The sequence below is a fragment of the Salmo salar genome, chromosome 24 (genome assembly GCF_965601325.2).
Source record: "Salmo salar chromosome 24, fSalSal1, whole genome shotgun sequence".
Classification (NCBI taxonomy): Eukaryota; Metazoa; Chordata; class Actinopteri; order Salmoniformes; family Salmonidae; genus Salmo; species Salmo salar.
This window is the reverse complement of record NC_138314.1, coordinates 8,137,346-8,152,639: the sequence shown is the minus strand read 5'-3', so window position 1 is coordinate 8,152,639 and position 15,294 is coordinate 8,137,346. Positions and strand designations below refer to the sequence as shown.

Sequence of the window (15,294 nt, the reverse complement as noted above, 5' to 3'; positions counted from 1 at the left end):
AAACATGAAATGAATGGCTAAGTGCTGTGTGTCATATAGTTATCATATTTACAGTGCTGTAACATTCGGCTCAGTGCTGGTAAGTCACTACAAAGAACCATGATAAATGTAATTTTTAATGCAGTGTCTGTTCTACTACTAATTCAGTGGACTTTACTCTCCTTCACTGGCTTTCATTATTATGGTCTCTTATCATACAAACCTCTGAGCGGATCTCCAATAGGTAATTTAGAGTTTTTAATGTCCAATGATGAACCAACCATAAACATAAAATGTAAATGCTGATTGTGATATAATAACCAAATAGGTTGTATCTATAGGCATCTGGTGCGTTCGTAAATTGCCTCCAGTGTGTCAGGGTGCGCTCTGTGTCATTTGTAAATTCAGAGCGTTGTCAGATTGTCTGTCTATAAATTCAGAGCGTTTCGCTCTCGGGGGGCGTTTAGAGTGCACAGTGGACGCTCTGGCCGAGGAGTAGGGTTGATAAGAGCATTCTGACCTCACAACAGCAGTCAAGCACCCAAGCTAACTGGCTAAAGTTGGCTAGCTTGCTAGCTACTTCCAGACACAAATGAGAGAACACCTCACTCGGACCATTTTACTCAACCTAGCAGAGCTGGTTAGGCTGTTTTCATGTTAACCAGAGCATTAGTAAATGTAAATGTGCTTCTGGAAACAATTTAATGATGTTTTTTGCCAACGTTTACTGATATCAGTCATGCATACAAGTAAAAATTAAAGCAGGAAGCACCAGTGACTCGGTCAATAAAAAAGTGGTCAGATGAAGCAGATGCTAAGCTACAGGACTATTTTGCTAGCACAGACTGGAATATGTTCCGGGATTCTTCCGATGGCATTGAGGAGTACACCACATCTGTCACTGGCTTCATCAATAAGTGCATCGATGACGTCGTTCCCACAGTGACTGTACGTACATACCCCAACCTGAAGCCGTGGATTGCCGGCAACATCCGCACTGAGCTAAAGGGTAGAGCTGCCGCTTTCAAGGAGCGGGACTCTAACCCGGAAGCTTATAAGAAATCCCGCTATGCCCTTTGACGAACCATCAAACATTCGGATCAATGGGCGACAATGGGAACGCCCGTCCAAGGATTCCACCTCGCCTCCGAGGTATCCCGTAAGTCCCCGACGGCTCCGTTGCCGAGAGAACCCGAGGCTACCTGAGTTTCCCCAAGAGTCTCCGAAGGCTGCCGATTCACCTATTCCCGAGCCCATGCAACTAGGCAGAGCTAGTCTGCCTCCAGCTGAACGGCTTTACAAGCTTCACACTAAGAGCTGTCTGTATTGCGAGACTACTGGTTATTTCATCTCCACCTGTCCACTAAAAAAACAGGCTCACCGGTAGGAGCGAGTATTCTGGTGGGCCATACGGAGAACTTTTCATCTCCCCTTACTCGCATCCCTTTTCATGCCATGTTGCTGTGGGGGAACCAGTCGAAATCTCTCTGGGTCCTCATCAACGCTGAAAGCTTTATGGATGCTGTCCTGGCTTCCGAGCTGGATATCCCCACTCAGCCCCTCTCCATTCCCATGGATGTTAGAGGACTGGACAGGCACTCTATAGGCCGGGTCACCCACAATACCAGCCCAATCAACCTATGTGTGTCAGGGAACTACAGTGAGACGATCCAGTTCCCGCTCATTAAGTTTTCTCAGGTTCCCGTGGTATTGGGATTCTCCTGGCTCAAACAACACAATCCCCACATTGACTAGTCTGCTGGTGCCGTCGTGGGCTGGAGACCGTTCTGCCACGCCCATTAACTGAAGTCAGCGCATCCTGTCCCGGGACGTCTTCCTGGGGCCTCGGGAAGTTGCCTCGTACCTCTCTGTCATTCCCGCGGTGTACCAGGACCTCCGAGAGGTGTTCAGTAAGGCCCAGGCCACTTTGCTGCCGCCGCACTGACCATATGACTGCGGGATTTATCTTCTCCCAGGCACCACTCCACCCCGGGGACGACTGTACTCTCTGTCTGGTCCGGAGACCAAGGCTATGGAAACCTACATTGAGGACTCCCTATCTGCTGGGTTCATCAGTCCTTCTATCTCCCCCGCCGGTGCAGGGTTCTTCTTTGTGGAAAAGAAGGACAAAACCCTGCACCCATGCATCGACTACCGAGGTCTCAACGACATCACGGTGAAGAACCGCTACCCGCTACCTCTCATCTCCTCTGCCTTTGAGCCGCTCCAGGGGGCCACGTGTTCTCCAAGCTAGACCTACGGAACGCCTTCCACCTGGTACTACAGGAAAAGGAGGACCGAGCATGCCCCCATTCTCATCAACGGGGCTGTAGTGGGGCAGGTTGAGAGCTTTAAGTTCCTTGGCATCCACATCACCAACAAACAAACATGGTCCAAGCACACCAAGACAGTCGTAAAGATGGCACGACAAAACCTATTCCCCCTCAGGAGACTGAAAAGATTTGGCATGGGTCCTCAGATCCTCAAAAGGTTCTACAGCTGCAACATCGAGAGCATCCTGACGGGTTGCATCACTGCCTGGTATGGCAACTGATTGGCCTCCAACCGCAAGGAACTACAGAGGGTAGTGCGTACGGCCCAGTACATCACTGGGGACAAGCTTCCTGCCATCCAGGACCTCTATACCAGGTGGTCAGAGGAAGGCCCTAAAAGTTGTCAAAGACTTCAGCCACGCTAGTCATAGAATGTTCTCTCTGCTAACACACTGCAAGCGGTACCAGAGCGCCAAGTCTAGGTCCAAGAGGCTTCTACCCCCAAGCCATAAGACTCCTGAACATCTAATCAAATGGCTACCCAGACTCCTTTATGCTGCTGCTACTACTCTCTGTTATTATCTATGCATATCACATATCACATGTCACTTTAATAACTCTGCCTACATGTGCATATTACCTCAATTATCTCAGCTAACCGGTGCCCCATGCACATTGACTCTGTACCGGTACCCCCTGTATATAGCCTCGCTATTGTTATTTTACTTCAGCTCTTTAATTATTTGTTGCTTTTATATATATTTTTTTTATTTTTCTTAAAACTGCATTGTTGGTTAAGTATGTAAGTAAGCATTTCACTGTAAGGTCTACACCCGTTGTATTCGGCGCATGTGATAAAAACGATTTGATTTGATTCAGCGGGTGTTGAGCGTTCGTAAATTCATTCTGCGCTCAGTCAGACGAGAGTGCTCTGAAATTGGAGTAGATAGCCAGAGAGAATTTCCGAATGCACCCATCATGCAACATAGTAACCATAGACATCATGTTACATAGTAACCATAGACATCATGTCATATAGTAACCATAGACATCATGCTACATAGTTACCATAGACATTATGTTACATAGTAACCATAGACATCATGTTGCATAGTAACCATAGACATCATGTTGCATAGTAACCATAGACATCATGTTGCATAGTAACCATAGATATCATGTTACATAGTTACCATAGACATCATGTTACATAGTAACCATAGACATCATGTTTACATAGTTACCATAGACATCATGCTACATAGTTACCATAGACATCATGCTACATAGTTACCATAGACATCATGCTACATAGTAACCATAGACATCATGTTTACATAGTTACCATAGACATCATGTTTACATAGTTACCATAGACATCATGTTACATAGTTACCATAGACATCATGCTACATAGTAACCATAGACATCATGCTACATAGTAACCATAGACATCATGTTGCATAGTAACCATAGACATCACTTTACATAATTAGTAATTATGTAATTCTATAGTGAGGTATAGTGTTTAACATCTAATCAGGGAATATATTCAAATGCTCCACTAAAAAGGAGAAAAAAGGAGCATAATTTAGATGCAATGATATACTGATATGCTTTAATGTTTTGTGCATCAGCTTTTAATATTATTTGTTTATTTTAGTTTTTTTACATCCTGCAACTGGTGTAAAGTGTCCTTAAGTCTGACCCACCAGCTGGATCTCTCACTGTCTACCATGCAGTAGCAGTAAGCCTGGCCCTGGGATAGTGACCTTGGGTTTTAGATAAAAACCTTAATAAAACCTTTTATCATTACTACATTGGTGTAGATATATAATATTGATATAACCTGGTCAGAATCATAGAAATATAATTAATAGACCTATAGAACTAAATTCAGAATTAATATCTTCTGTCTACTCATATGTCTTAATGTCAATTATACCATGCATTAGTCAAGTCTCTGAATAACCTCCACAAGGTTCAACCATGTCCATTCTGCTTTGTGTATTTCTATGTTAAACCGGTCTTTAACATAGAGAGGAAGAGTCCATGTTCTCAGGACTACAGGAGCTCTTATTGGTTCAGTCTCAGCACACAGATCAAGATGAGATAGATCAGAGAACACACAGAGACATCTACTGTATGCACCATATTTCAAAGATAGTATATGATGTACACACTGACATACAAACAGATATAAGCAAGGACAATACAAATGGTGCTGTCACGGCTGTCTTCGTCTTCTGACGATAATGCGAAATCGTCATCAGAAAATGTGGACCAATACGCAGCAGGTACGTGAATGCTCATCTTGATTTTTAATTAATCTCAACAATGAACATACAAAACACAAAAAACGAACACTCGACAAATAAACAGTCTGGTAAGGCACAAGGCTATACACAGAATAATCACCCACCAATCACACATACAAACACACCCTAATATATGGGACTCTCAATCAAAGGCAGATAGACAACACCTGCCTTCAACTGAGAGTCCCAACCCCAATCAACCAAACATAGAAACACACAACCTAGACTAACCATAGAATTAACTAAACATAAACCAAAACCCGGAATTACTAAATCAAACACCCTTTACACAAACACACCACCCCGAACCACATAAAACAAATACCCCCTGCCACGCCCTGACCAAACTACAAAACAATTAACCTTATATACTGGCCAGGACGTGACAGTACCCCCCCCTTAAAGGTGCTACCCCAGAAGCACCTTAACAAAAAATAACCCCAAGCAACACCAACAAAAAGTCCCCTTTTCTAAAGGGAGGGAAGGGAGGGTGGCTGCCGTCAACGACGGCACTGTGCTACACCCCCCCTCCCCAACCCACCTATTTCTGGAGGTGGCTCTGGTTCCGGCCGTTCCAGGCTGTCGGGCCACTCTGGCATCGCCGAGGGGCAGTCGGGCCAGTCTGGCATCGCCGGGGGGCAGTCGGGGCAGTCTGGCAATTCGGGACAGTCTGGGCAGTCTGGCAATTCGGGACAGTCTGGGCAGTCTGGCAATTCGGGACAGTCTGGGCAGTCTGGCCACTCGGGGCACTCGGGACAGTCTGGGCAGTCGGGGCACTCGGGGCACTCCGGCAGTTCAGGGCAGTCTGGCCACTCCGGCAGTTCAGGGCAGTCTGGCCACTCCGGCAGTTCAGGGCAGTCTGGCCACTCCGGCAGTTCAGGGCAGTCTGGCCACTCCGGCAGTTCAGGGCAGTCTGGCCACTCCGGCAGTTCAGCGCAGTCTGGCCACTCCGGCAGTTCAGCGCAGTCTGGCCACTCCGGCAGTTCAGCGCAGTCTGGCCACTCCGGCAGTTCAGCGCAGTCTGGCCACTCCGGCAGTTCAGCGCAGTCTGGCCACTCCGGCAGTTCAGCGCAGTCTGGCCACTCCGGCAGTTCAGCGCAGTCTGGCCACTCCGGCAGTTCAGCGCAGTCTGGCCACTCCGGCAGTTCAGGGCAGTCTGGCCACTCCGGCAGTTCAGCGCAGTCTGGCCACTCCGGCAGTTCAGCGCAGTCTGGCCACTCCGGCAGTTCAGCGCAGTCTGACCTCTCTGGCGACTGTTGACTGGCGGGCAGCTCTGACGATGACTGTTGACTGGCGGGCAGCTCTGACGATGACTGTTGACTGGCGGGCAGCTCTGACGATGACTGTTGACTGGCGGGCAGCTCTGACGATGACTGTTGACTGGCGGGCAGCTCTGACGATGACTGTTGACTGGCGGGCAGCTCTGACGATGACTGTTGACTGGCGGGCAGCTCTGACGATGACTGTTGACTGGCGGGCAGCTCTGACGATGACTGTTGACTGGCGGGCAGCTCTGACGATGACTGTTGACTGGCGGGCAGCTCTGATGACTGTTGACTGGCGAGGCTGGGTTGACGCACTTGTAGCCTGGTGCGTGGTGCTGGTACTGGGCTTACCAGATTATGTACACGCACCTCCAGGCTAGTGCGGGGAGCGGGAACAGGACGAGTCGGACTGGGTTGACGCACTTCCGGGTCCGCACGAGAGACAGGAGCTGGAAACCCAGGGCTATGGAGGCGCACAGTCGGTCTCGATCTTACCTCCTGCACAACCCGTCTTGGCTGGATGGAACTAGTAGCCCTGTACGAGCGGGGTGCCCGTACAGGGCAGACTGGGCTGTGCAGGGGCCTGATGGTAGCCGTGCGTAGAGCGGGAGTTGGGTAGCCTGGTCCTCGGAGGCGTACCGGCGACCAGATGCGCTGCGCAGGCATCCTCCTACCAGGCTGGATGCCCGCTCTAGCACGGCACCTGCGAGGGGCTGGAATAACGCGCACCGGACTGTGCGTGCGTATGGGTGAGATAGTGCGCTCCTCAGCGAAACATAGCGCTCTCCACCCCATACGCTCCTCCATATAACCACGAGTAGCTGGCTTCCGGCTCTTCTTACGCCTAGCCAAACTACCCGTGTGCCCCCCCCAAAAATTTTCTTGGGGGTGCCTCTCGTGCTTCTCCTTCAGCGCGTACTTGGCCTCGTACCACCGCCTCTCTGCCTTGGCTGCCTCAATTTCCCCCTGCGGGCGTCGATAATCCCCAGCCTGATGCCAGGGTCCGGCCCCGTCCAGAACTTCCTCCCAAGTCCACTTCTCCCGCCAGTCCAACTCGAACTCCGTCTGCTCCTTCCTCTGCTGCTTGGTCCTTTGGTGGTGGGTGATTCTGTCACAATTCTCTTCGTCTTCTGACGATAATGCGAAATCGTCATCAGAAAATGTGGACCAATACGCAGCAGGTACGTGAATGCTCATCTTGATTTTTAATTAATCTCAACAATGAACATACAAAACACAAAAAACGAACACTCGACAAATAAACAGTCTGGTAAGGCACAAGGCTATACACAGAATAATCACCCACCAATCACACATACAAACACACCCTAATATATGGGACTCTCAATCAAAGGCAGATAGACAACACCTGCCTTCAACTGAGAGTCCCAACCCCAATCAACCAAACATAGAAACACACAACCTAGACTAACCATAGAATTAACTAAACATAAACCAAAACCCGGAATTACTAAATCAAACACCCTTTACACAAACACACCACCCCGAACCACATAAAACAAATACCCCCTGCCACGCCCTGACCAAACTACAAAACAATTAACCTTATATACTGGCCAGGACGTGACAGGTGCACACTGTAAAAAAGCCAACTTAACCAATTGCTTAATCAGCATTGTTCTGTGAGTTGGGTGGACTTCAGAAGGACGAGACATTGAGCTAATGGGTGAATGTTTGTTCACTCAACAAACTTTGCTCACAGTGGGCTGAATATATAAAAACTTGTTGAGTCTAATTACAATTTAATGTTTGTCTTTGGAAGGCAACACTGTATGTTGGTTCAGCAATATTCCCAGATGTGTAGCAAACTCACAACCCTATAGCAGCTGGTTGCCTTACAATTGTACATTGATAAAAAAAAATTACAGTGCAGAGTCAAATACACATCTCAACTCAATCAACTCAAAGTGCAGGTGTAGCCAAGTTCAACTTCAACACAGGTGGTTAGGGAGATAAAGTCAAGTTGAATTTGAAATGTGTTGATTGATCCATACACTTGTATTACAATGATGAGACTGCTTATCGTTTTTCTAAGGAGTCGAGGAGGCCTTGTTTATCAAAACAGATCAATGATCACTCACACCGCCAAAGTAGAAGAAGAGAAGATGAGAAGGGAGAGTACAATAAAGTTGACCATTGCTATGTAGATTAGTTGCCCTTGGCCTTCTCAATTGTAGACACCTTTAGTTAGTTAATGATTGCAGGGCTGGATAGATGAGGGTATAAAGACAAGCAGGGAGCTGTGGCTGTCTCTACTGTCACTGTCTTATAGTCACCATGTCTTTCTCAGGGAAATACCAGATGGAGACACATGAGAACTTTGAGTCTTTCATGGAGGCTATTGGTATGTCTTGCTGTTTGTACATGTGTGATGTGATTAGACTTAGGGTGTTAATTTCAGATGTTATAGTCCTTTCAGTAATAATGTTCAATGGTGATTGCTGATGCAGCGGTTACTCAAGTAGCAAACAAAGCTAGCACATTAGATTCCTTGGACACTGAACAGAAGTGATAATTAAGACTTACCATGGTTCCCTGAGTTTTCCTTGGGGGGTTTTATTAACCTTCTGAACAAATTCTAGGTCATTGGAGGTTTTTGAGAAACTAGCTGAAATTCATTAAGAATTTAATTACACTGCTAGCTTACTTTGGGTTAACTAACTTCAAGCACAGATGGGACCCATGGATATTAATCTGTTGTGGCACGGTGTCAGTGCAACTCAAACTTATGTTCTTGTCCTTTATCCATAGAATTACTCCACTCTGCCACCAGAATGTATTTGGCATGTAATGTCTCTTTTTTTTTTTTTTTTTAAATGTGCTGAATGTTCCTAAGCAATTCTCCTGCACATTACCAGAATATTGTATGCAAAATAGCTCTAAGAAACCTATGGCTCTCAGAACGTTAAGTGCTAGCTGATGATGCATTTAATTTTGTTGCAATATTTTTAATTGAGTTTTGCTTCAGTAGTAATTCTGTGTTCATGTCTGATTTCGCCAATGTGCTGCTGTATATAAAGCACAACTCATGACTCTCTCTCATGCATGTAGGTCTCCCTGATGAGCTTATCCAGGAGGGCAAAGACATCAAGAGCATCTGCGATTGAGACTGGAGACCACTTCAAGGTGACTGTCACCACGGGAACAAAGATCCTCACCAACTCCTTCACCATTGGCCAGGAGACGGAGCTTGAGTCGCCGACCGGGGAGAAGGTCAATGTGGGTGGTGCATGTCACAATCCAACCATGAGTTTCATACATGTAGCCTGGATTTATCCATCTCCCTACATATACAGCCAGTATCTAACTAAACTATAAGTTCAGCTGATGTGGGGTCACTATGGTTAGTTCATGTCCCAGTTATGTTAGGTTAGTAGTTACATTATATCATATCCAAATACAACAGCAGTCAAGTCCCCCCCCCCCCCCCCCCCACTTGTATGTGGGCTGACTGACATTCTTTGGCAGAGAATCTGCTCTCCACAATAACTGGGCTCAGTTCTAACTTCTCAGCAGTTTACATGTCAAAACCAACTCAAACCTGTTGCACACGGCCAAATGTTTTCTCCATATATGGCCATCCATATTAGGCCCGATAAATTGGCGCTAGTTGACCTTGAACACGCCTATCAGATTTAACATTAAACCGCTCTCTACTGTTTTCCAGTCTCTGGTGATTGAAACTAACAAGCTGAAGGTCTCCCTGAAGGGGATCGAATCTGTCACAGAACTGGCAGACGCCAACACCCTCGTCAACCGAGGCTCTGCATTTGTCCTCATGCTCCTAGATCTTAGTGCTGCTTTTGATACCATCGTTCACAACATTCCTTTGGAGAGATTGGAAACCCAAATTGGTCTACACGGACAAGTTCTGGCCTGGTTTAGATCTTATCTGACGTAAAGATATCAGTTTGTCTCTGTAGATGGTTTGTCCTCTGACAAATCAACTATAAATTTCGGTTTTCCTCAAGGTTCCGTTTTAGGACCACTATTGTTTTCACTATATATTTTACCTCTTTCACTGCTATGCAGATGACACACAGCTGTACATTTCAATGAAACATGGTGAAGCCCCAAATTTGCCCTCACCTGGAAGCCTGTGTTTCAGACATAAGGAAGTGGATGGCGGCAAATGTTTTACTTTAAACTCGGACCAAACAGAGATGCTAGTTCTAGGTCCCAAGAAACAAAGAGACCTTCTGTTGGATCTGACAATTCATCTTGATGGTTGTACAGTCGTCTCAAATAAAACTGTGTAGGACCTTGGCGTTACTCTGGACCCGGATCTCTCTTTTGACGAACATATCAAGACTGTTTCAAGGACAGCTTTTTTCCATCTACATAACATTGCAAAAATCAGAAACTTTCTGTCCAAAAATGATGCAGAAACATGTATGCATGCTTTTGTCACTTGTAGGTTAGACTACTGTAATGCTCTACTTTACTGGCAACCCGGATAAAGCACTAAATAAACTTCAGTTAGTGCTAAACACGGCTGCTAGAATCTTGACTAGAACCAAAAAATGTGTTCGTATTACTGCCTCTCTACAATGGCTTCCTGTTAAGGCTAGGGTTGATTTTCAAGGTTTAACTATTAACCTACAAAGCATTACATGGGCTTGCTCCTACCTATCTTTCCGATTTGGTCCTGCCGTATATACTAACACGTATGCTACGGTCACAAGACGCAGGCCTCCTTACTGTCCCTAGAATTTCTAAGCAAACAGCTGGAGGCATGGCTTTCTTATACAGAGCTAAATTTTTATGGAATGTTCTGCCTATCCATATGAGAGACGCAGACTCGCTCCAACCTTTAAGTCTTTATTGAAGACTAATCTCTTCCGTAGGTCCTATGATTGTGTAACAAAAGTTGTCATGGAGAGAAGACCAAGGCGCAGCAGGTATGTGAATACTCCTATTTAATTTCCAAAAAGGAGTAAAGCATCCACTTAACAAAACAATAAAGGTGACAACAGCAACAGTTCTGCAGGCTATTAAACGCAGTGCAAAAACAACCACCCACAACCCCAAAGAAAAACACACCTATATAGGACTTCCAATCAAAGGCAACTCAACACACCTGCCTTCAATTGGAAGTCCCAAACAACAACACAATCGTTCACATACACAAAAACTGCCACGTCCGGACCCCAAAACTAATACAATAGCTCCATCTGCTGGTCAGGACGTAACAGTACCCCCCCCCCCCCCCCCCCCCCTCAAGGTGCAGACCCCGGAATGCACCTACCAACAGAAAACACCAACAAAAAACCCATAAACAATAACCCCTAAACAATAAGGGAGGGAAGGGAGGGTGGCTGCCGTCACCGACGGCACTGTGCTACGCCCTCCCTCCCCAACCCACCTATCCTGGAGGTGGCTCAGGTGCAGGACGTGGACCTCGCTCCACCTTCGGCGTCGCCCGTCTGCCCGCTGTGCCGGGCAGACGGGCCACTCGGGCTGACCCTGGCAGACGGACCACTCGGGCTGGGTCGGAAGACATGCGGGCCACTCGGGCTGGGCCGGAGGGCAGGAGGGCCACTCGGGCTGGGCCGGAGGGCAGGAGGGCCACTCGGGCTGGGCCGGAGGGCAAGAGGGCCACTCGGGCTGGGCCGGAGGGCAGGAGGGCCACTCGGGCTGGGCCGGAGGGCAGGAGGGCCACTCGGGCTGGGCCGGAGGGCAAGAGGGCCACTCGGGCTGGGCCGGAGGGCAGGAGGGCCACTCGGGCTGGGCCGGAGGGCAGGAGGGCCACTCGGGCTGGGCCGGAGGACAGGCAGGGCACCCTGGCAGATCCCGGCAGGCGGGCACCTCTGGCTGCTCCGGGCAATTTGGCCACTCTGGCGGCTCCGGGCAGTCTGGCCACTCTGGCAGCTCCGGGCAGTCTGGCCACTCTGGCGGCTCCGGGAAGTCTGGCCACTCTGGCGGCTCCGGGCAGTCTGGCCACTCTGGCGGCTCCGGGCAGCCGGGCCACTCTGGCGGCTCCGGGCAGCCGGGCCACTCTAGCGGCTCCGGGCAGCTGGGCCACTCTGGCGGCTCCGGGCAGCCGGGCCACTCTGGCGGCTCCGGGCAGCCGGGCCACTCTGGCGGCTCCGGGCAGCCGGGCCACTCTGGCGACTTACGACTGGCGGGCGGCTCTGGCGACTTACGACTGGCGGGCGGCTCTGGCGACTTACGACTGGTGGGCGGCTCTGGTGACTTACGACTGGCGGGCGGCTCTGGTGACTTACGACTGGCGGGCGGCTCTGGTGACTTACGACTGGCGGGCGGCTCTGGTGACTCTTGACTGGCGAGGCTGGACTGACGCACTAGACTCCTGATGCGTGGGGCTGGTACTGGACGTGCCAGCCTGGAGACACGCACCTCCATGCTAGTGCGTCTAGCGGGAAACACCGGACCGAAAGGGCACACTGGCGGTCTTGAGTGCAGGGTTGGCATCACCCCTTCCGGCTCGATGCTCACCTTGCCCTGGCACCTGCGGGGCGCTGGTACTGGGCGGACTGGGCTGTGCGTCCGTATAGGCGAGATGGTGCATACCTCAGCGTAACATGGCGCCCTCCACCTCATACGCACCTCCCTGTAGTCACGGGTAGCTGACTTACGGCTCTTCCCTGGCCTGGCCAAACTACCCGTGTGCCCCCCCAAAAAAAAATCTTGGGGCTGCATCTCGGGTTCCCTTAGCTCCCTTAACTTGTCCTCCCAGAATTGTCTTTCGTCCTGCCAGGTCCATTCCTCCATTTTTTCCTCCCGTGGCTTCCTCCTCTTCTGCTGCTTGGTCCTTTGGTGGGTGGTTCTGTAACAAAAGTTGTCATGGAGAGAAGACCAAGGCGCAGCAGGTATGTGAATACTCATATTTAATTTCCAAAAAGGAGTAAAGCATCCACTTAACAAAACAATAAAGGTGACAACAGCAACAGTTCTGCAGGCTATTAAACGCAGTGCAAAAACAACCACCCACAACCCCAAAGAAAAACACACACACCTATATAGGACTTCCAATCAAAGGCAACTCAACACACCTGCCTTCAATTGGAAGTCCCAATCAACAACACAATCATTCACATACACAAAAACTGCCACGTCCTGACCCCAAAACTAATACAATAGCTCCATCTGCTGGTCAGGATGTGACAGGCAAATCTCCTGTGCATGATTTGTGTGATAGTTCAAGTTGCATGTGAATTTCTGTAGTTCGTGTTCAACACTAATTGATTATAACCACTCTCTCACCAGCAATCAGCAGCAGAGAGTAGAAACAGGAAGAGAGCAAGAAGGCATCTCACCAGTGTTGTTGATGAGAGGCACATGATCGATATCAAGAGTGACCTCTTCCCGGACAACCCAATCTCCTCCACCCCCTCTCTCCTGCTCAGGTCTGCAGGAACACAGCGGACCACCAGCCCCCCCTGAACCACCACAGAATCCTCCAGATCCTCCCTCAGCATCCTTAGCTGGTCCCCAGACCGAGCCACCAGGAGAAAGACCGAGCCAGGCTGGAGCCTCGCACACCACCTGGTAGATTAAATACGTTGGGGAGTATTTATAGTTACTGTACATTTCTGACAATGGTCTGGTTTCTCCACAGATGGATTGACGGACAGACAGAAACAAAGAAAGAACTCCCCTGCATGGCCATTATGCGGCCAAGCCCCGCTCCTGGAGTCAGAGAAGAGGAGGTTGGACATCAGATCAGCCTGCATCCTCGGACTAGAAAGGAACAAAGAGAAAGAGAGATTAGCGCTGATGAGTAGAGGAGAGGAGAATATGCAATGAGAGGGATTGTGGGTTTTGCCAATGAGAGATGAGTGTCTTTTATGATGGAATGGGCATTACACTCAGGCAGAACTAACGCTATCTCATGTGGATGCTATATTTTGCATGACTAAATGTCCTAAGATATATCCTGAGATATAGATTAGATGTTGATAGCTGGCCAGTTAATATTGTGTCACAGAATATGTTAAGTGTCATGGTCATGGAATGGGAAAACATTATGATTATTTTCATCCATGACAAACAAATTGACAAACAATCATTTTCATTTTGTGAATAATGTGTTAAAAGGACTCAGACTTGAAGGAAATGTACAGTTATGACATATTTAAAGGTATCATTAACATACTGTATGACCTATATGAGATATGGGCAATTCTACAGTAACAGGGGCATGCTGAGACTGTTTTTTTACTTTCACGTGCCATCTCCACACTTTCCTCTTGTCCCATACCCTTGCTTCATGTACACTAACAACAGAGCTGCCAGCTATAGAGGACACTGACACGACCAGTGCAAACCATGAGGCACATCAACTTCAAACTTCCAAGAAAATAACCTATATAGTTAGACTGTAACATGATAGTAAACAAATGAAGTTAATTATGGGATTTCACTTTTTCACTTAACAGCCTGTGTTACTGTAGGCTACGTATATAACAATGTTGACCTCACAATATCTTTTTTATAGCAGAACATTAACTTGGCTATCTCCTTTCTATGTTCTTATCCATAACCACATCCTAGGATGCATCTCCAATCTGCCTTAGTCACCATGCAGATTGCAGCCTCCACACATGGTGCAGTCAGACAATGCATTATTTCTGGGTTTCAGGTTATCACTGATCTCTCTGTTTCCTGTCAACTTATGACACCTGTTATGTCACATTTCAGTGCCACCTTCATTTCTGATGACAAAGGATATCCAGGTCTTTAGGGATCGAGATAAAACTGGGCAATACGTTCCTTTTCTTCTTCACATACACACTACACTCTCTTCCCTCTCCTCTTCCTTGCTGCATTGCAACCCCTTCCCCATCTGCTTGACATGATCACAGAGCAGATGAAGCATGGTTCCATGGCAACTCCAACGTGTTGGTATCACGAGAGAGAGATTGTCATCTTTGGGGCTCCATTAATCTCTGTTATCCTGAAGTACAATTCTCCAGAAAGTTTGTCGCGGCCTGTTTTACATGCAGAATCTGTCCAAGAGCAATTAGGGCTCCGTAGAGTTATCAGAATGTTCTGCTACATTAGGCTACATCCACAAGGTTTCCAGCATGCTTCTAATTAGCATGATGTCCTTTAATAACTCTTTGCCCTTGCACTCCTAAACAACTAAATATTTACAGAATTTGGCAAAGGTTAAGGTCTACGAACCTTTGTCCACTCTAACATATTCTAGTTTTGGAATTTTTTATTTTGTATTTAACCTTAATTTAACTAGGCAAGTCAGTTAAGAACAAATTCTTATTTACAATGGCGGCCTGGAAACAGAAAACTGTATTGAAAAACTGTATTCACTGATGAGAAAATTTGCAGAATGACGGCCAAAATCCATCTCACTCCATCTTCTACCACTGCCGTCTACTGGGCTTCCTCTCACCACCATATTTGGTAGTGAGTGGAAACGCCAACCGGATGCTTCACATTTATACATTCGGTGAA

The 15,294-nt window shown here is 47.8% G+C and overlaps 1 pseudogene; it reads left to right on the top strand.

Annotated features, from left to right (window-relative positions):
- The first annotated feature begins 8,119 nt into the window (after positions 1–8,119).
- On the top strand, positions 8,120–13,263 carry LOC106584942 (fatty acid-binding protein, liver-type-like; annotated as a pseudogene).
- The last annotated feature ends 2,031 nt before the right edge of the window (positions 13,264–15,294 follow it).